Source organism: Protopterus annectens, chromosome 5.part0 (genome assembly GCF_019279795.1).
Source record: "Protopterus annectens isolate FY-2018-M chromosome 5.part0, PAN1.0, whole genome shotgun sequence".
Lineage (NCBI taxonomy): Eukaryota > Metazoa > Chordata > Ceratodontiformes > Protopteridae > Protopterus > Protopterus annectens.
The window spans coordinates 1,549,283,592-1,549,303,865 of record NC_056735.1 but is presented as its reverse complement, the minus strand read 5'-3'; positions in this window follow the sequence as shown (position 1 = coordinate 1,549,303,865).

The following is a 20,274-nucleotide window of genomic DNA, read 5'->3' as shown; positions in this document are numbered from 1 at the left end:
GTGAGGTATTAACTAGAATTTTCTACAATTGTTAAGCATCTGGTTGGGTTTGTTTGTTCTGATTTTTGTTTCCCACTATCCCTATTTCTGCCATTTCACACTGAGCTAATCGGAAGAAGTTGGAGGAAGGGCTCTGAGCTAACTAATCTGTGATATATAACATTAAGTATACTGTTTTTGCTTATTTCTGAGTAATTTATAGCACTTTTATTGTCTGCATATATTTTGCTACCTAGTTTCACTGTGTGTGAGGTATTAGCTAGAATTTTCTACTTTTGTTAAGCATCTAGTTGGGTTTGTTTGTTCTGATTTTTGTTTCCCACCCTCCCTGTTTCTGCCAATTCACACTGAGGTAATCGAAAGAAGTCGGCGGAAGGGTACTGAGCTAACTAATGTGTGATATATAACATTAAGTATCCAGATTTTTGCTTATTTCTGGGTTATTTATACCACTTTTATTGTCTGCATATACTTTGCTAGCTAGTTTGACTGTGTGTGAGGTATTAACTAGAATTTTCTACAATTGTTAAGCATCTGGTTGGGTTTGTTTGTTCTGATTTTTGTTTCCCACCCTCCCTGTTTTTGACATTTCACACTGAGCTAGATGAAGGAAGTCGGAGGAAGGGTTCTGAGCTAACTAATCTGTGATATATAACATTATGTATCCTGTTTTTTTGCTTAATTCTGAGTTATTTATAGCACTTTTATTGTCTGCATATACTTTGCTAGCTAGTTTCACTGTGTGTGAGGTATTAACTAGAATTTTCTACAATTGTTCAGCATCTGGTTGTGTTTGTTTGTTCTGATTTTAGTTTCCCACCATCCCTGTTTCTGCCATTTCACACTGAGCTAATCGAAGGAAGTCGGAGGAAGGGCTCTGAGCTAAGTAATCTGTGATATATAAGATTAATTATCCTGTTTTTTGCTTATTTCTGAGTTATTTATAGTTCTTTTATTGTCTGCATATACTTTGCTAGCTTGTTTCACTGTCTGTGAGGTATTAACTAGAATGTCTACAATTGTTAAACATTTGGTTGGGTTTGTTTGTTCTAATCTTTATTCATCAGCCTCCGTGTTTCTTCCATTTCACACTGAGCTAATCGGAAGAAGTCAGAGGAAGGGTTCTGAGCTAACTAATCTGTGATATATAACATTAAGTATCCTGTGTTTTGCTTATTTCTGAGTTATTTATAGCAGTTTTATTGTCTGCATATACTTTGCTAGCTAGTTTCACTGAGTGTGAGGTATTAACTAGAATTTTCTACAATTGTTAAGCACCTGGTTGGGTTTGTTTGTTCTGATTTTTGTTTCCCACCCTCACTATTTCTGCCATTTCACACTGAGCTAATCGGAAGAAGTTGGAGGAAGGTCTCTGAGCTAACTAATCTGTGACATATAACATTAAGTATCCTGTTTTTTGCTTATTTGTGAGTTATGTATATCCCTTTTATTGTATGCATATACTTTGCTAGCTAGTTTCACTGTGTGTGAGGTGTTAACTAGAATTTTCTACAATTGTTAAGTATCTGGTTCGGTTTGTTTGTTCTAATTTTTGTTTCCCACCCTCTCTGTTTCACCCACTTCAAACTGTGCTAATCGGAGGAAGTCGGAGGAAGGGTTCTGAGCTAACTAATCTGAGATTTATAACATTAACTATCCTGTTTTTTGCTTATTTCTGAGTTATTTATATCACTTTTATTGTCTGCATATAATTTGCTAGCTAGTTTCACTGTGTGTAAGGTATTAACTAGAATTTTATACAATTGTTAAGCATCTGTTTGGGTTTGTTTGTTCTGATCTTTATTCATCAGCCTCCGTGTTTCTGCCATTTCACACTGAGTTAATCGGAGGAAGTCAGAAGAAGGGTTCTGAGCTAACTATTCTGTGATATATAACATAAAGTATCCTGTTTTTTGCTTATTTCTGAGTTAATTATAGCACTTTTATTGTCTTCACATACTTTGCTAGCTAGTCTCACTGTGAGTGAGGTATTAACTAGAATTTTCTACAATTGTTAAGCATCTGGTTGGGTTTGTTCGTTCTGATTTTTGTTTTCCACCAACCCTGTTTCTGCCATTTCAAGCTGAGCTAGACAGAGGAAGTCAGAGGCAGGGTTCTGAGCTAACTAATTAGAGATATATAACATTAAGAATCCTGTTTTTTTGCTTATTTCTGAGTTATTTATAGCACTTTTATTCTCTGCATATACTTTGCTATCTTGTTTCACTGTGTGTGAGGTATTAACTAGAATTTTTTTCAATTGTTAAGCATCTGGTTGGGTTTGTTTGTTCTGATTTTTGTTTCCCACTGTCTCTTTTTCTGCCATTTCACACTGAGCTAATCGGAGGAAGTTGGAGTAAGGGTTCTGAGCTAAGTAATCTGTGATATATAACATTAAGTATCCTGTTTTTTGCTTATTTCTGACTTATTTATAGCACTTTTATTGTCTGCATATACTTTGGTAGCTAGTTTCACTGTGTGTGAGTTATTAACTAGAATTTTCTACAATTGTTAAGCATCTGGTTGGATTTGTTTGTTCTGACTTTTGTTTCCCACCCTCCTTGTTTCTTCCATTTCACACTGAGCTAAGCGGAGGAAGTCAGAGGAAGGGTTCTGAGCTAAATAATCTGTGATATTTAACATTAAGTATCCTGTTTTTTCCTTATTTCTGAGTTAATTATAGCACTTTTCTTGTCTGCATATTCTTTGCTAGCTAGTTTCACTGTGTGTGAGGTTTTAACTAGACTTTTCTACAATTGTTAAGCATCTAGTTGGGTTTGTTTGTTCTGATTTTTATTTCCCACCCTCCCTGTTTCAGCCATTTCACACTGAGCTAATCGGAGGAAGTCGGATGAAGGATTCTGAGCTAACTAATCTGTGATATATAACATGAAGTATCCTGTATTTTTCTTATTTCTGAGTTTTTATAGCACTTTTATTGTCTGCATATACTTTGCTAACTAATTTCACTGTATGTGAGGTATTAACTAGAATTTTCTACAATTGTTAAGCATCTGGTTGGATTTGTTTGTTCTGATTTTTGTTTCCCTCCCTCCCTTGTTTCTGCCATTTCACACTGAGCTAATCGGAGGAAGTCAGAGGAAGGTTTCTGAGCTAACTAATTTGTGATATAGAACATTAAGTATGCTGTTTTTTTGCTTAATTCTGAGCTATTTATAGCACTTTTATTGTCTGCATATACTTTGCTGGCTAGTTTCATTGTGTGTGAGGTATTAACTAGAATTTTCTACAATTGTTAAGCATCTGGTTGCATTTGTTTGTTCTGATTTTTGCTTCCCACCCTCCCTTGTTTCTACCATTTCACACTTAGCTAATCAGAGGAAGTCAGAGGAAGGGTTCTGAGCTAACTAAATTGTGATATAGAACATTAAGTATCCTGTTTTTTGCTTATTTCTGAGTTAATTATTGCACTTTTATTGCCTGTGTATACTTTGCTAGGTAGTTTCACTGTGTGTGAGGTATTGACTAGAATTTTCTACAATTGTTAAGCATCTGGTTGGGTTTGTTTGTTCTGATTTTTGTTTCCCACCCTCCCTGTTTCTGCCATTTTACACTGAGCTAATCGGAGAAAATCAGAGGCAAGGTTTTGAGCTAACTAATCTGTGATATATAACATTAAGTATCCTGTTTTTTGCTTATTTCTGAGTTATTTATAGCAGTTTTATTGTCTGCATATACTTTGCTAGCTTGTTTCACTGTATGTGAGGTATTAACTAGAATGTTTTAAAATTGTTAAGCACCTGGTTGGGTTTGTTTGTTCTGATTTTTGTTTCCCACCCTCACTATTTCTGCCATTTCACACTGAGCTAATCGGAAGAAGTTGGAGGAAGGTCTCTGAGCTAACTAATCTGTGATATATAACATTAAGTATCCTGTTTTTTGCTTATTTCTGAGTTATTTATATCACTTTTATTGTCTGCATATACTTTGCTAGCTAGTTTCACTGTGTGTGAGGTATTAACTAGAATTTTCTACAATTGTTAAGCATCTGGTTGGATTTGTTTGTTCTGATTTTTATTTCCCACCCTCCCTGTTTTTGACATTTCACACTGAGCTAATCGGAGGAAGTCAGAGGAAGGATTCTGAGCTAACTAATCTGTGATATTCAACATTAAGTATCCTGTTTTTTGCTTATTTCTGAGTTATTTATAGCACTTTTATTGTCTGCATATACCTTGCTAGCTTGTTTCACTGTCTGTGAGGTATTAACTAGAATTGTATACAATTGTTAAGCATCTGTTTGGCTTTGTTTGTTCTAATCTTTATTCACCACCCTCCTTGTTTCTGTCATTTCACACTGAGCTAATCGGTGGAAGTCAGAGGAAGGGTTCTGAGCTAACTAATCTGTGATATATAACATTAAGTATCCTGTGTTTTGCTTATTTCTGAGTTATTTATAGTTCTTTTATTGTCTGCATATACTTTGCTAGCTAGTTTCATTGTATGTGTGGTATTAACTAGAATTTTCTACAATTGTTAAGCATCTAGTTGGGTTTGTTTGTTTTGATTTTTGTTTCCCACCAACCCTTTTTCTGCTATTTCACACTGAGCTAATCGGAGGAAGTCGGAGGAAGGGTTCTGAGCTAACTAATCTGTGATATATAACATTAAGTATCCTGTTTTTTGCTTATTTCTGACTTATTTATAGCACTTTTATTGTCTGCATATACTTTTCTACCTAGTTTCACTGTGTGTGAGGTTGTAACTAGAATTTTCTACAATTGTTAAGCATCTGGTTGCATTTGTTTGTTCTGATTTTTGTTTCCCACCCTCCTTGTTTCTTCCATTTCACACTGAGCTAAGCGGAGGAAGTCAGAGGAAGGGTTCTGAGCTAAATAATCTGTGATATTTAACATTAAGTATCCTGTTTTTTCCTTATTTCTGAGTTAAATATAGTACTTTTTGTTGTCTGCGTATACTTTGCTAGATAGTTTCACTGTGTATGATGTATTAGCTAGAATTTTCTACAATTGTTAAGCATCTGGTTGGGTTTGTTTGTTCTGAATTTTGTTTCCCACCCTCCCTGTTTCTGCCATTTTACACTGAGCTAATCAGAGGAAATCAGGGGAAGGGTTCTGAGCTAACTAATTTGTGATATATAACATTAAGTATCCTGTTTTTTGCTTATTTCTGAGTTAATTATAGCACTTTTATTGGCTGCATATACTTTGCTAGCTAGTTCACTGTGTGTGAGGTATTAACTAGAATTTTCTCCAATTGTTAAGCCTCTGGTTGGGTTTGTTTGTTCTGGTTTCCCACCCTCCCTATTTCTGCCATTTCACACTGGGCTAATCGGAGGAAGTCGGAGGAAGGGCTCTGAGCTAACTACTCTGTGATATATAACATTAAGTATCCTGTTTTTTTTTTCCTTATTTCTGAGTTATTTACATCACTTTTATTGTCTGCATATACTTTGCTAGCTAGTTTCACTGTGTGTGAGGTTTTAACTAGACTTTTCTACAATTGTTAAGCATCTAGTTGGGTTTGTTTGTTCTGATTTTTGTTTCCCACCCTCCCTGTTTCAGCCATTTCACACTGAGCTAATCAAAGGAAGTTGGAGGAAGGATTCTGAGCTAACTAATCTGTGATATATAACATTAAGTATCCTGTTTTTTGCTTATTTCTGAGTTTTTTATAGCACTTTTATTGTCTGCATATACTTTGCTATCTAATTTCACTGTATGTGAGGTATTAACTGGAATTTTCTACAATTGTTAAGCATCTGGTTGCATTTGTTTGTTCTGATTTTTGTTTCCCACCTTCCCTATTTCTGCCATTTCACACTGAGTTAATCGGAAGAAGTCAGAGGAAGAGCTCTGAGCTAACTAATCTGTGTTATATAACAATAAATATCCCGAGTTTTGCTTATTTCTGAGTTATTTATAGCACTTTTATTGTCTGCATATACTTTGCTAGCTAGTTTCACTTTGTGTGAGGTATTAATTAGAATTTTTTACAATTGTTAAGAATCTTGTGGGGTTTGTTTGTTCTGATTTTTGTTTCCCCGCTCACATTTTCTGCCATTTCACGCTGAGCTGGACGGAGGAAGTTGGAGGAAGGATTCTGATCAAACTAATGTGTGATATATAACATTACGTATCTTGTTTTTTTGCTTATTTCTGAGTTATTTATAGCACTTTTTTGTCTGCATGTACTTTGCTAGCTAGTTTCACTGTGTGCGAGGTCTTAACTGGAAATTTCTACAACTGCTAAGCATCTGGTTGGGTTTGTTTGTTCTGATTTTTGTTTCCCACTGTCCCTGTTGCTGCCATTTCACACTGAGCTAATCGGAGGAAGTCGGAGGAAAGGCTCTGACCTAACTAATCTGTGATGTGTAACATTAAGATCCTGTGTTTTTTGCTTATTTTTGAGTTATTTATAGGACTTTTATTGTCTGCATATACTTTGCTAGCTAGTTTCACTGTGTGTGAGGTATTAACTACAATTTTCTACAATTGTTAAGCATCTGGTTGGGTTTGTTTGTTCTGATTTGTGTTTCCCACCCTCCCTGTTTCTACCATTTCACACTGAGCTAATTGGAGGAAGTCAGAGGAAGGGTTCTGAGCTAACTAATCTGTGATATACATTATGTATCCTGTTTTTTGCTTATTTCTGAGTTATTTATAGTACTTTTATTGTCTGCATATACTTTGCTAGCTAGTTTCACTGTGTGTGAGGTATTAACTAGAATTTTCTACAATTGTTAAGCATCTGGTTGGGTTTGTTTGTTCTGATTTTTGTTTCCCACCCTCCCTGTTTCTGCCATTTCACACTGAGCTAATCGGAGGAAGTCGGAGGAAGGGTTCTGAGCTAACTAATCTGTGATATATAACATTATGTATCCTGTTTTTTTGCTTAATTCTGAGTTATTTATAGCACTTTTATTGCCTGCATATACTTTGCTGGCTAGTTTCATTGTGTGTGAGGTATTAACTAGAATTTTCTACAATTGTTAAGCATCTGGTTGGATTTGTTTGTTCTGATTTTTGTTTCCCACCCTCCCTTGTTTCTGCCATTTCACACTGAGCTAATCAGAGGAAGTCGGAGGAAGGGTTCTGAGCTAACTAATCTGTGATATATAACATTAAGTATCCTGTTTTTTGCTTATTTCTGAGTTATTTATAACACTTTTATTGTCTGCATATACTTAGCTAGCTAGTTTCACTGTGTTTGAGGGATTAACGAGAATTTTTTACAATTGTTAAGCATCTGGTTGGGTTTGTTTGTTTTGATTTTAGTTACCCACCCTCCCTGTTTCTGCCATTTTACACTGAGCTAATCGGAGGAAATCAGAGGAAGGATTTTGGGCTAACTAATCTGTGATATATAATATTAAGTATCCTGTTTTTTGCTTATTTCTGAGTTAATTATAGCACGTTTATTGTCTGCTTATTCTTTGCTAGATAGTTTCACTGTGTGTAAGGTATTAACTAGTATTTTCTACAATTGTTAAGCATCTGGTTGGGTTTGCTTGTTCTGATCTTTATTCATCACCCTAATCAGAGGAAGTCAGAGGAAGGGTTCTGAGCTAACTATTCTGTGATATATAACATAAAGTATCCTGTTTTTTGATTATTTCTGAGTTAATTATAGCACTTTTATTGTCTGCACATACTTTGCTAGCTAGTCTCACTATGTGTGAGGTATTAACTAGAATTTTCTACAATAGTTAAGCATCTGGTTGGGTTTGCTTACTCTGATTTTTGCTTTCAACAACCCTATTTCTGACGTTTCAAGCTGAGCTAGACGGAGGAAGTCAGAAGAAAGGTTCGGAGCTAACTAATTGGAGATATATAACATTAAGTATCCTGTTTTTTGCTTATTTCTGAGTTATTTAATGCATTTTATTGTCTGCATATACCTTGCTAGCTTGTTTAACTGTGTGTGAGGTATTAACTAGAATTGTATACAATTGTTACGCATCTGTTTGGGTTTGTTTGTTCTAATCTTTATTCATCAGCCTCTGTGTTTCTGCCATTTCACACTGAGCACTGAGCTAATCGGAGGAAGTCAGAGGAAGGGTACTGAGCTAACTATTCTGTGATATATAACATAAAGTATCCTGTTTTTTGCTTATTTCTGAGTTAATTATAGCACTTTTATTGTCTGCATATAATTTACTAGCTAGTTTCACTGTGTCTAAGGTATTAACTAGAATTTTTTACAATTGTTAAGCATCTGGTTGGGTTTGTTTGTTCTGATTTTTTTTTCCACCCTCACTATTTCTGCCATTTCACACTGACCTAATCAGAAGAAGTTGGAGGAAGGTCTCTGAGATGACTAATCTGTGATATGTAACATTAATTTCCCTGTTTTTCCTTATTTCTGAGTTATTTATAGCACTTTTATTGTCTGCATATATTTTGGTAGCTAGAGTCACTGTGTGTGAGGTATTAACTAGAATTTCCTACAATTTTTAAGCATCTGGTTGGGTTTGTTTGTTCTGATTTTTGTTTCCCACCCTCCCTGTTTCTGCCAATTCACACTGAGCTAAATGGAGGAAGTCGGAGGAAGGGTTCTGAGCTAACTAATTTGTGATATATAACATTAAGTGTCATGTTTTTGCTTATTTCTGAGTTAATTATTGCACTTTTATAGTCTGCATATTCTTTGCTTGCTAGTTTCACTGTGTGTGAGGTATTAACTAGAATTTTCTACAATTGTTAAGCATCTGGTTGGGTTTGTTTGTTCTGATTTTTGTTTCCCACCCTCCCTGTTTCTGCCATTTCACACTGAGCTAATCGGAGGAAGTCAGAGGAAGGGTTCTGAGCTAACTAATCTGTGATATATAACATTAAGTATCCTGTTTTTTGCTTATTTCTGAATTATTTATAGCACTTTTATTGTCTGCGTATACTTTGCTAGCTAGTTTCACTGTGTGTGAGGTATTAACTAGAATGTTCTACAACTGTTAAGCATCTGGTTGCGTTTGTTCTGATTTTTGTTTCCCACCCTCCCTGTTTCACCCATTTCACATGGAGCTAATCATAGGAAGTCGGAGGAAGGGTTCTGAGCTAACTAATCTGTGATATATAACATTATGTATGCTGTTTTTTTGCTTAATTCTGAGCTATTTATAGCACTTTTATTGTCTGCATATACTTTGCTGGCTAGTTTCATTGTGTGTGAGGTATTAACTAGAATTTTCTACAATTGTTAAGCATCTGGTTGCATTTGTTTGTTCTGATTTTTGCTTCCCACCCTCCCTTGTTTCTACCATTTCACACTTAGCTAATCAGAGGAAGTCAGAGGAAGGGTTCTGAGCTAACTAAATTGTGATATATAACATTAAGTATCCTGTTTTTTGCTTATTTCTGAATTAATTATAGCACTTTTATTCCCTGCGTATACTTTGCTAGATAGTTTCACTGTGTGTGAGGCATTGACTAGATTTTTCTACAATTGTTAAGCATCTGGTTGGGTTTGTTTGTTCTGATTTTTGTTTCCCACCCTCACTGTTTCTGCCATTTCACACTGAGCTAATCGGAGGAAGTTGGAGGAAGGTCTCTGAGCTAACTAATCTGTGATATATTGCATTAAGTATCCTGGTTTTGCTTATTTCTGAGTTATTTATATCACTTTTATTGTCTGCATATACTTTGCTAGCTAGTTTCACTGTGTGTGAGGTGTTAACTAGAATTTTCTACAATTTTTAAGCACCTGGTTGGGTTTGTTTGTTCTGATTTTTGTTTCACCCTCTCTGTTTCTGCCATTTCAAACTGTGCTAAACGGAGGAAGTCGGAGGAAGGGTTCTGAGCTAACTAATCTGAGATTTATAACATTAACTATCCTGCTTTTTGCTTATTTCTGAGTTATTTATATCACTTTTATTGTCTGCATATAATTTGCTAGCTAGTTTCACTGTGTGTAAGGTATTAACTAGAATTTTATACAATTGTTAAGCATCTGTTTGGGTTTGTTTGTTCTGATATTTATTCATCACCCTCCGTGTTTCTGCCATTTCACACTGAGCTAATCGGAGGAAGTCAGAGGAAGGGTTCTGAGCTAACTATTCTGTGATATATAACATAAAGTATCCTGTTTTTTGCTTATTTCTGAGTTAATTATAGCACTTTTATTGTCTTCACATACTTTGCTAGCTAGTCTCACTGTGAGTGAGGTATTAACTAGAATTTTCTACAATTGTTAAGCATCTGGTTGGGTTTGTTCGTTCTGATTTTTGTTTCCCACCAACCCTGTTTCTGCCATTTCAAGCTGAGCTAGACAGAGGAAGTCAGAGGAAGGGCTCTTAGCTAACTAATCTGTCATATATAACATTAAGTATCTTGTTTTTTCCTTATTTCTGAGTTATTTATAGCACTTTTATTCTCTGCATATACTTTGCTATCTTGTTTCACTGTGTGTGAGGTATTAACTAGAATTTTTTTCAATTGTTAAGCATCTGGTTGGGTTTGTTTGTTCTGATTTTTGTTTCCCACTGTCTCTTTTTCTGCCATTTCACACTGAGCTAATCGGAGGAAGTTGGAGTAAGGGTTCTGAGCTAAGTAATCTGTTGTATATAACATTAAGTATCCTGTTTTTTGCTTATTTCTGACTTATTTATAGCACTTTTATTGTCTGCATATACATTGGTAGCTAGTTTCACTGTGTGTGAGTTATTAACTAGAATTTTCTACAATTGTTAAGCATTTGGTTGGATTTGTTTGTTCTGACTTTTGTTTCCCACCCTCCTTGTTTCTTCCATTTCACACTGAGCTAAGCAGAGGAAGTCAGAGGAAGGGTTCTGAGCTAAATAATCGGTGATATTTAACATTAAGTATCCTGTTTTTTCCTTATTTCTGAGTTAAATATAGCACTTTTATTGTCTGCGTATACTTTGCTAGATAGTTTCACTGTGTGTGAGGTATTAGCTAGAATGTTCTACAATTGTTAAGCATCTGGTTGGGTTTGTTTGTTCTGAATTTTGTTTCCCACCCTCCCTGTTTCTGCCATTTTACACTGAGCTAATCAGAGGAAGTCGGGGGAAGGGTTGTGAGCTAACTAATTTGTGATATATAACATTAAGTATCCTGTTTTTGCTTATTTCTGAGTTATTTATTGCACTTTTATTGTCTGCATATACTTTACTTGCTAGTTTTAGTGAGTGTGAGGTATTAACTAGAGTTTTCTACAATTGTTAAGCATCTGGTTGGGTTTGTTTGTTCTGATTTTTGTTTCCCACACTCCCTGTTTCTGCCATTTCACACTGAGCAAATCAGAGGAGGTCAGAGGAATGGCTCTGAGCTAACTAATCTATATATAAAATTAAGTATCCTTTTTTTTCTAATTTCTGAGTTATTTATAGCACTTTTATTGTCTGCATATACTTTGCTAGCTAGTTTCACTGAGTGTGAGGTATTAAATAGAATTTTCTACAATTGTTAAGCATCTGTTTGGGTTTGTTTGTTCTGATTTTTGTTTCCCACCCCCCGCCCATTTCTGCCATTTTACACTGAGCTAATCGGAAGAAGTCAGAGAAAGGGCTCTGAGCTAACTAGACTGCGAAATATAACATTAAGTATACTGTTTTTTGCTTATTTCTGAGTAATTTATAGCACTTTTATTGTCTGCATATATTTTGCTACCTAGTTTCACTGTGTGTGAGGTATTAGCTAGAATTTTCTACAATTGTTAAGAATCTTGTGGGGTTTGTTTGTTCTGATTTTTGTTTCCCCGCTCACATTTTCTGCCATTTCACACTGATCTGGATGGAGGAAGTTGGAGGAAGGATGCTGAACAAACTAATATGTGATATATAACATTATATATCTTCTTTTTTGCATATATCTGAGTTATTTATAGCACTTTTTTGTCTGCATGTACTTTGCTAGATAGTTTCACTGTGTGTGAGCTCTTAACTGGAATTTTCTACAATTGTAAACCATCTGGTTTTGTTTGTTTTTTTCTAATATTTGTTTCCCATTGTCCCTGTTGCTGCCATTTCACACTGAGCTAATTGGAGGAAGTCGGAGGAAGGGTTCTGCGCTAACTAATCTGTGATATATAACATTAAGTATCCTGTTTTTTGCTTATTTCTGAGTTATTTATAGTACTTTTATTGTCTGCATATACTTTGCTAGCTAGTTTCACTGTGTGTGAGGTACTATCTAGAATTTTCTACAATTGTTAAGCATCTGCTTGGGTTTGTTCTGATTTTTGTTTCCCGCTCTCCCTGTTTCTGCCATTTCACACTGAGTTAATAGGAAGGAGTCGGAGTAAGGGCTCTGAGCTAACTAATCAGTGATATATAACCTTAATTATCCTGTTTTTGCTTATTTCTGAATTATTTAAAGCACTTATATTGTCTGCATATACTTTGCTAGCTATTTTCACTGGGTGAGGTATTAACTAGAATTTTCTACAATTGTTAAGCATCTGGTTGGGTTTGTTTGTTCTGATTTTTGTTTCCCACCCTCCCTGTTTCTTCCATTTCACACTGAGCTAAGCGGAGGAAGTCAGAGTAAGGGTTCTGAGCTAACTAATCTGTGACATATAACATTAACTATCCTGTTTTTTTTGCTTATTTCTGAGTTATTTATAGCACTTATATTGTCTGCATATACTTTGCTAGCTATTTTCACTGGGTGAGGTATTAACTAGAATTTCCTACAATTGTTAAGCATGTGGTTGGGTTTGTTTGTTCTGATTTTTGTTTCCCACTCTCCCTATTTCTGCTATTTCACACTGAACTAAAAGGAAGAAGTTATAGGAAGGGCTCTGAGCTAACTAATCTGTGATATATAACATTAAATATCCTTTTTTTTCCTTATTTCTGAGTTATTTATAGCACTTTTATTGTCTGCATATACTTTGCTAGCTAGTTTCCCTGTGTGTGAGGTATTAACTAGAATTTTCTACAATTGTTAAGCATCTGGTTGTGTTTGTTTGTTCTGATTTTAGTTTCCCACCATCCCTGTTTCTGCCATTTCACACTGAGCTAATCTAAGGAAGTCGGAGGAAGGGCTCTGAGCTAAGTAATCTGTGATATATAAGATTAATTATCCTGTTTTTTGCTTATTTCTGAGTTATTTATAGTTCTTTTATTGTCTGCATATACTTTGCTAGCTAGTTTCATTGTATGTGTGGTATTAACTAGAATGTTCTACAATTGTTAAACATCTGGTTGGGTTTGTTTGTTCTGATTTTTGTTTCCCACCCTCCCTGTTTCTGCCATTTCACACTGAGCTCATCAGAAGAAGTCAGAGGAAGGGTTCTGAGCTAACTAATCTGTGATATATAAAATGAAGTATCCTGTTTTTTGCTTATTTTTGAGTTAATTATAGCACTTTTATTGTCTGCATCTACTTTTCTAGCTAGTTTCACTGTTGGTGAGGTTGTAACTAGAATTTTCTACAAATGTTAAAGCATCTGGTTGGGTTTGTTTGTTCTGATTTTTGTTTCCCACTCTCCCTATTTCTGCCATTTCACACTGAGCTAATCGGAAGATGTTGGAGGAAGTGCTCTGAACTAACTAATCTGTGATATATAACATTAAGTATCCTGATTTTTGCATATTTCTGAGTTATTTATAGCACTTTTATTGTCTGCATATACTTTGCCAGCTAGTTTCACTGTGTGTGAGGTATTAACTAGAATGTTCTACAATTGTTAAGCATCTTGTTGTGTTTGTTTGTTCTGATTTTTGTTTCCCACCCTCCCTGTTTCACCCATTTCACACTGAGCTAATCATAGGAAGTCAGAGGAAGGGCTCTGAGCTAACTAATCTGTGATATATAACATTAACTATCCTGTTTTTTTGCTTATTTCTGAGTTATTTATAGCACTTTTATTTTCCGCATGTACTTTGCTGTCTAGTTTCACTGTGTGTGAGGTATTAACTAGAATTTTATACATTTGTTAAGCATCTGCTTGGGTTTGTTTGTTCTGATTTTTGTTTCCCACTCTCCCTATTTCTGCCATTTCACACTGAGCTAAAAGGAAGAAGTCATAGGAAGGGCTCTGAGCTAACTAATCTGTGATATATAACATTAAGTATCCTGTTTTTTCCTTATTTCTGAGTTATTTAAAGCACGTTTATTGTCTGCATATACTTTGCTAGCTAGTTTGACTGTGTGTGAGGTATTAACTAGAATTTTCTACAATTGTTAAGCATCTGGTTGGGTTTGTTTGTTCTGATTTTTGTTTCCCACCCTCCCTGTTTTTGACATTTCACACTGAGCTAGATGAAGGAAGTCGGAGGAAGGGTTCTGAGCTAACTAATCTGTGATATATAACATTATGTATCCTGTTTTTTGCTTATTTCTGAGTTATTTATAGCACTTTTATTGTCTGCATATACTTTGCTAGCTAGTTTCAGTGTGTGTGAGGTATTAACTAGAATTTTCTACAATTGTTAAGTATCTGGTTGGGTTTGTTTGTTCTGATTTTTGTTTTCCACCCTCACTATTTCTGCCATTTCACACTGAGCTAATAGGAAGAAGTTGGAGGAAGGTCTCTGAGCTAACTAATCTGTGATATATAACATTAAGTATCCTGTTTTTTGCTTATTTGTGAGTTATTTATATCCCTTTTATTGCATGCATATACTTTGCTAGCTAGTTTCACTGTGTGTGAGGTGTTAACTAGAATTTTCTACAATTGTTAAGTATCTGGTTTGGTTTGTTTGTTCTAATTTTTGTTTCCCACCCTCTCTGTTTTACCCATTTCAAACTGTGCTAAACAGAGGAAGTCGGAAGAAGGGTTCTGAGCTAACTAATCTGTGATTTATAACATTAACTATCCTGTTTTTTGCTTATTTCTGAGTTATTTATATCACTTTTATTGTCTGCATATAATTTGCTAGCTAGTTTCACTGTGTGTAAGGTATTAACTAGAATTTTATACAATTGTTAAGCATCTGTTTGGGTTTGTTTGTTCTGATTTTTGTTCATCCTCCTCCTGTTTCTGCCATTTCACACTGAGCAAATCGGAGGAAGTCAGATGAAGGGTTCTGAGCTAACTAATCTGTGATATATAACATTATGTATCCTGTTTTTTTGCTTAATTCTGAGTTATTTATAGCACTTTTATTGTCTGCATATACTTTGCTAGCTTGTTTCACTGTGTGTGAGGTATTAACTATAATTTTCTACAATTGTTAAGCATCTGGTTGGGTTTGTTTGTTCTGATTTGTGTTTCCCACCATCCCTTTTTCTGCCATTTCACACTGAGCTAAACAGAGGAAGTTGGAGTAAGGGTTCTGCGCTAAGTAATCTGTGATATATAACATTAACTATCCTGTGTTTGGGTTTTTAAAAATTTTTTCCCAAAAGAAAGGGGGGTTTCAAATTTTTAACTTTTTTTCATTTTTTTTTTTTGAATAAATTTTTTTTTAATTTTTTAAAATTAAAGGGTTTTTATTTAAAAATTTTTTTTTTAAAATCTGTTTTTGTTTTTTTTTTTAACATTTTTCATTTACTTGTAAGTTGTTGAATTTTAACAAATCTGTTTTTTTGTTGTTTTGTTTTTGGGGTTTTTTTACATTTAACTGTGAAAAATTAAGGTTTTTTTTATTTAAATTATATTTTTTAAATTTTTGGGTTATTTTTTTTTATCTTTTTCTTTTACTTTTTATGTTTAGTTAAAATTTTCTACATTTTTAACATTTTTTTTTTTTTTGGTTTCAACCCTTGTTTACCTTTCAAATTTTGGCTAGGGGGGGTTTTTAATTTTAAATTTACTTTTGTTTTTTTTTGAATTTTTCATTTTCTACTCGGTAGTTTTTTGAGTTTTTAAAATTAAATTTTTTGTTTAATTTTGGTTTTTAAGTTTTTTTCCATTCTTTTAAATTTAAAAGGGTGAAAATTTGGTTTAACATTATCTTTTTTTTTTTTTTTTAGTTTTTTCTGGATTTCTTTTTTATTGGGGTTTCTATTTTTTCATTTTAATTTTTTTTTTGCTATTTTAATTTGTTTTTTTCTATTATTTCAAACCATTTCCCGGGTTTTTAATTGAAATTAAAGTTAATTCTTTGTTTTTGTTTTTTCCTTTTTTTTTTTCTTTTTAAAGTTTGGTTTTTGAATATTTTTTCTTTTTTTTTTTTTCTTTTTTGTTTGTGTTTTTTTTAATTTACCTTTATTTTGTTTGGTAAAAAAGATTTTAAATTTTTGTTTTTATTCTGTTTTTTAATTTTTATTTTATTTTTGTTTGTTTGGTTTCTAATTTTCTTTTAAGTTTTTAAAATTTTGCTTTTTTAGTTTTTTTGTTTTTTTTTTTTTTTCCTTTTTTAAAATTTAACAAATTTCAACAATTTGTATTTTTTATTTTCTGTTTTTTTTTTTTTTCCCTTTTTCTCCTTTACTTTTATTAATAATGTTTTATAATTTAAATTTTGCTTTTGTTTTTTCTATTTTTTTTTTTTTTCAAATTTTTGGGTTTTTAAATAAATCTTTTTTTTTTGTTTTTATATTTTTTTTTCACTTTTATGATTTCCCCTTGTTTATTGTAATAAATTAGAACTAATTTTGTATTTTTTTTTTTGTTCTTTTTTTTCCCACTTTATTTCAAAAAACCTAAAATAATTTGAAATAAATTGGATTTTTTTTCTTTTTTTTTTTTTTCTTTTTTCATTATTGCGTTTTCATTTTGGATAAGAATAAAAAGTTTTTTTTTTTGTTTTTTTTTTTTTTTTTCCTTTCATGTGTAATTTAAATTTTAAAGATAATATTGTTTCTTAATTTTTTTCTTTTTACATTTCTTTTTTTGAGTTATTTTGTTTCACTTTTTTTTTAAAACCCAAATTTCAATTTTAAAATCTAAATTTTTATACTTTTTGTTTTTTTTTTCCTTTTTTATATAATAAATTTTGCTCTAATTGGGTTTATTTTAAAAAGTTATTTCTATTTATAAATTTAAAAGGTTGTGTTTTTCTTTTATTATACCTTTTTCAATTTTATATCTTGGGTTTTTAATTGTTCTAATCTGTTGTTGTTTTAAATTTTCCATTTAGATGGAGATTTCCTTTATTTTAATTTTCATTAATCCTGTTTTTTATTTCTGAGATATAATTTATTGTTTATCTTTGTTTTCCTGTTTTGATTTTTAAATTTTAAAATTGTTGGGTTTTGGTCTATTTGTTTGGTTTAACTTTTTTTTAATTAAGATAGGGGTTTTTGCTATTTTGACTATTTAATTTGTTTAACTAGTTAATTAAGATTTTTGCTTATTTTGATATTATTTATTTCTGTTTCATTTGATTTTTTTGAATTTTATGGGTTTTAACTTGTTTATTTTTTATTCCCTTTTTCTTTTTATTAAGGGTTTGTTAATAATTTTTTTAAATTATTCTTTTTTATAATTTTTAAATTCTTAATTCGGGTTAATTTGTATGTTTTGCCCTTTTTCTATTTTTTAATTGAAATTTGGTTGTAATTTGTTTAGTCATTTTGTTTTCTAATTTTCTTTTCTTTTTGGGGTTTTGGGGCTAATTTTTAATTTTTCAATTTCCTGTGTTACTTTTAAATAGAATTTTATTTTAGTCTTTTATATTTTTAATTTTTTTTGTTTTTTGATTAACTCTATTGTTAAGTCGGGGTTGGGTTTTTGTTTTTTTTCCCTTTTATTTTGTTTTTGTTTTTAAAAGGGTTCTATCTGCATTTTTTTAAAACTTTAAATTTTTTTTATTTCTATTAATTATACATTTTTTTCTGTTCTTTTCTGTTTTTTTGGTTTTAAATTTTCCATTTATTGGTTTGGGGTTTTTTTTTTCTGTTTCTTTTCATTTTCCCTGTTTTTTTTCTAGTTATAAATTCAGGTATTAATTGGTATTTTTTGGGTTTTTTATTATTTTTTTTTAATTTTGTTTTTTTTCTATTATTTCACTTTTTGGGATTTAATTTCCAATTGGTGTGTTGGGATTTTTCAATTTTTGTTTCTATTCCTTTTTTTCTATTTCATTTATAATAACTGTTTATAAATAATTCCTTTTTTTTTTTGGTTTTTAATTTTATTTTTTTTTTCTGTTTCTGTTTTGTTGGGGTTGTAACTGAATTTCATAAAGCATCTGTTGGGTTTGTTTTTTTTTTTTCCCTTCCTTTTTGCCATTTCCTGATTAATAAGGGAAATTAGTACTTGCTTATTTTATTTTTGTTTTTTTTTTTTTATTTTCACTTTTTTGTTATTTTTCAATTCACTGTTGGGGTTTAACTAAATTTTTTCAGAAGCATTTTTGGGTTTTTTTCTGATTTTTTTATTCATTAAGCCTGATTAATTGAAGTAAATTAGTAACTTTTTGTTATAACTTACTATTCTGTTTTTTTATAATTTTAAATTTATTGTTGTTATTTTTTTTTGTTTGGATTTTTTTTCTATTTTAATTTTGGGTTGTTCAGTTTTTTCCCCTTTCTGAATTCAAACCGGTTGAGAAAAATGAAAATAATATTTTATTTTCTGTTATTTAAGTTTCTGTTTATTTTAGTTTTTATTTTATTCTGTTTTTTTTATTTTAAATTTTAAATTTTTCTGTTTTTTTTGAATTTTGTTTTCTTTTTAAAAAAATTTAAATTTACTAGTATCTTTTATAAATTATTTTTAAATTTCTATGATTATTTTTGTATTAATTTACTTTCTGTTTTTTTTATTGGTTTAAATTTTAACTTGTTTTTTTTTTGTTTCTTTTTTTACTTTTTATAAATAGCTTGGAGGGTGAGAAGGTTTTTAACAAATCTGTTTTATTTAATATTGTTTTTTGGGGTTTTTTAAAACCTTTGTTATTAATTTAATTTCCTTTGTTAAATAATTTTTAAATTTTATCTTTATTTTTTTTTCTGTTTGTTTTTTATGGGTTTTTCTGCTTTCCCTATTAAAGGAATGGGTTTTGATTTTCTGGTAAAAACATTTTTTTTTTTCTTTAATAATTTTCATTACTTTTCTGATTTTTAAAGGAAAATTTTTGTTTTTTTATTTTATTGTTTTTGTTTTTTTTTTTTTTTCGTTTCGTTTAAACTAATCAAAATAAGTTGGGTTTTTATTTTATTTATTTAACCTTTTTTTGCTTTTTCGGTTTTTTTTTTTCTAATTTTTTAATTTTTGTTGGGGTTTTAGTTTTTTAATTTTACTTGGTTTTTTTTTTTTCCTTTTCTTCCCCTTTTAAAATTTTACAAAGGAAAAATAATTTGTTTTTTTAATTTTCCTTTTTTCTTTTTTAAATTTCCCTTTTTCTGTTTTTTAAACTAGTTTATTTAGTTATAACTGTTTTTTTTGTTCCTGGTTTTTGTTTTTCTTGTTTTTTTTCACTTTCTGTTTTCCTGAGCTAAAAAAGGGGGAAAATTAGACTTTTTTTTTTAAAATTTACCTTTTTTTCTATTTTGAGATAACCTTTATTGTGGGTTTTACTGTTTCAATTGTGTTAAAAAAGGTTTTAAAATTTTTGTTTTTTTTCTTTTGCTTTTTTTTGTTGTAATTTTATTTCCTTTATATAATTTTTAAATTAGTTCCTTTTTTTTATTTTGAGTTTACACTTTTTTTTGCATTCTTTGCTATTTTCCTTGTTTGATTTTAAAATTTTTTCCCAATTTGTTAAGTTGGTTTTGTTTGTTTATTTTTTTCCCCTTGTTTTCCATTTACTATAATTAATATAAAAAGTTTCTATTGGTATTTATTTTATTTCCTTTTTTCTTTTCCAGTTTTTGTTTTGGTTTTTTTATTTCTGATTTCTTTTGTTGGGTTTTTTAATTTGGAAATTAAACCTTTTTTTGATTTCATGTTTCCTTTTTTTTATTAACTAATGATTACATAAAGGTTTAGCATTGGGTTATTATTTTTATTTTTTTTTCCCTTTTTTAGGTTTTATTTTATTTACTTGTAAAATTTGTTTTTTTGATTTTTTTTAGTTTATTTTTTTTTTTATTTCAGAGTTTTTCTTAATACTAATATAATTTAAGTATGTTTTGGGTTTTTAATTTTTTCCCTTTATTCCTTTTTTTTTTAAGTTTTTAAGGGTTTCTATTTTCTATGTTGGGGGTTGCAAATTTTTAATTTTTAGTTTTTTTTTTTTTTTTGAATTTTTTGATTTCCTAATATTTAAATTTTCATTTAAATTTTTGTTTTTAATTGTTTTTTTTTCTATTTTTTTTTTACCTTTTATTCTAGTAAAAAGGGGTTCTGAGTTTTCTTATTTTTTAACTTTTTTGTTTATTTTCGGGTTTTTTCCTTTTTGATACTTGAGTATCTACTGTGAGGTTTAACAAATTTTTCCCTGTTGTTTTTGTTTTTTTTTTTTTTCCTTTTTGCCATTTAACTGGAAGGGGGAAGTAG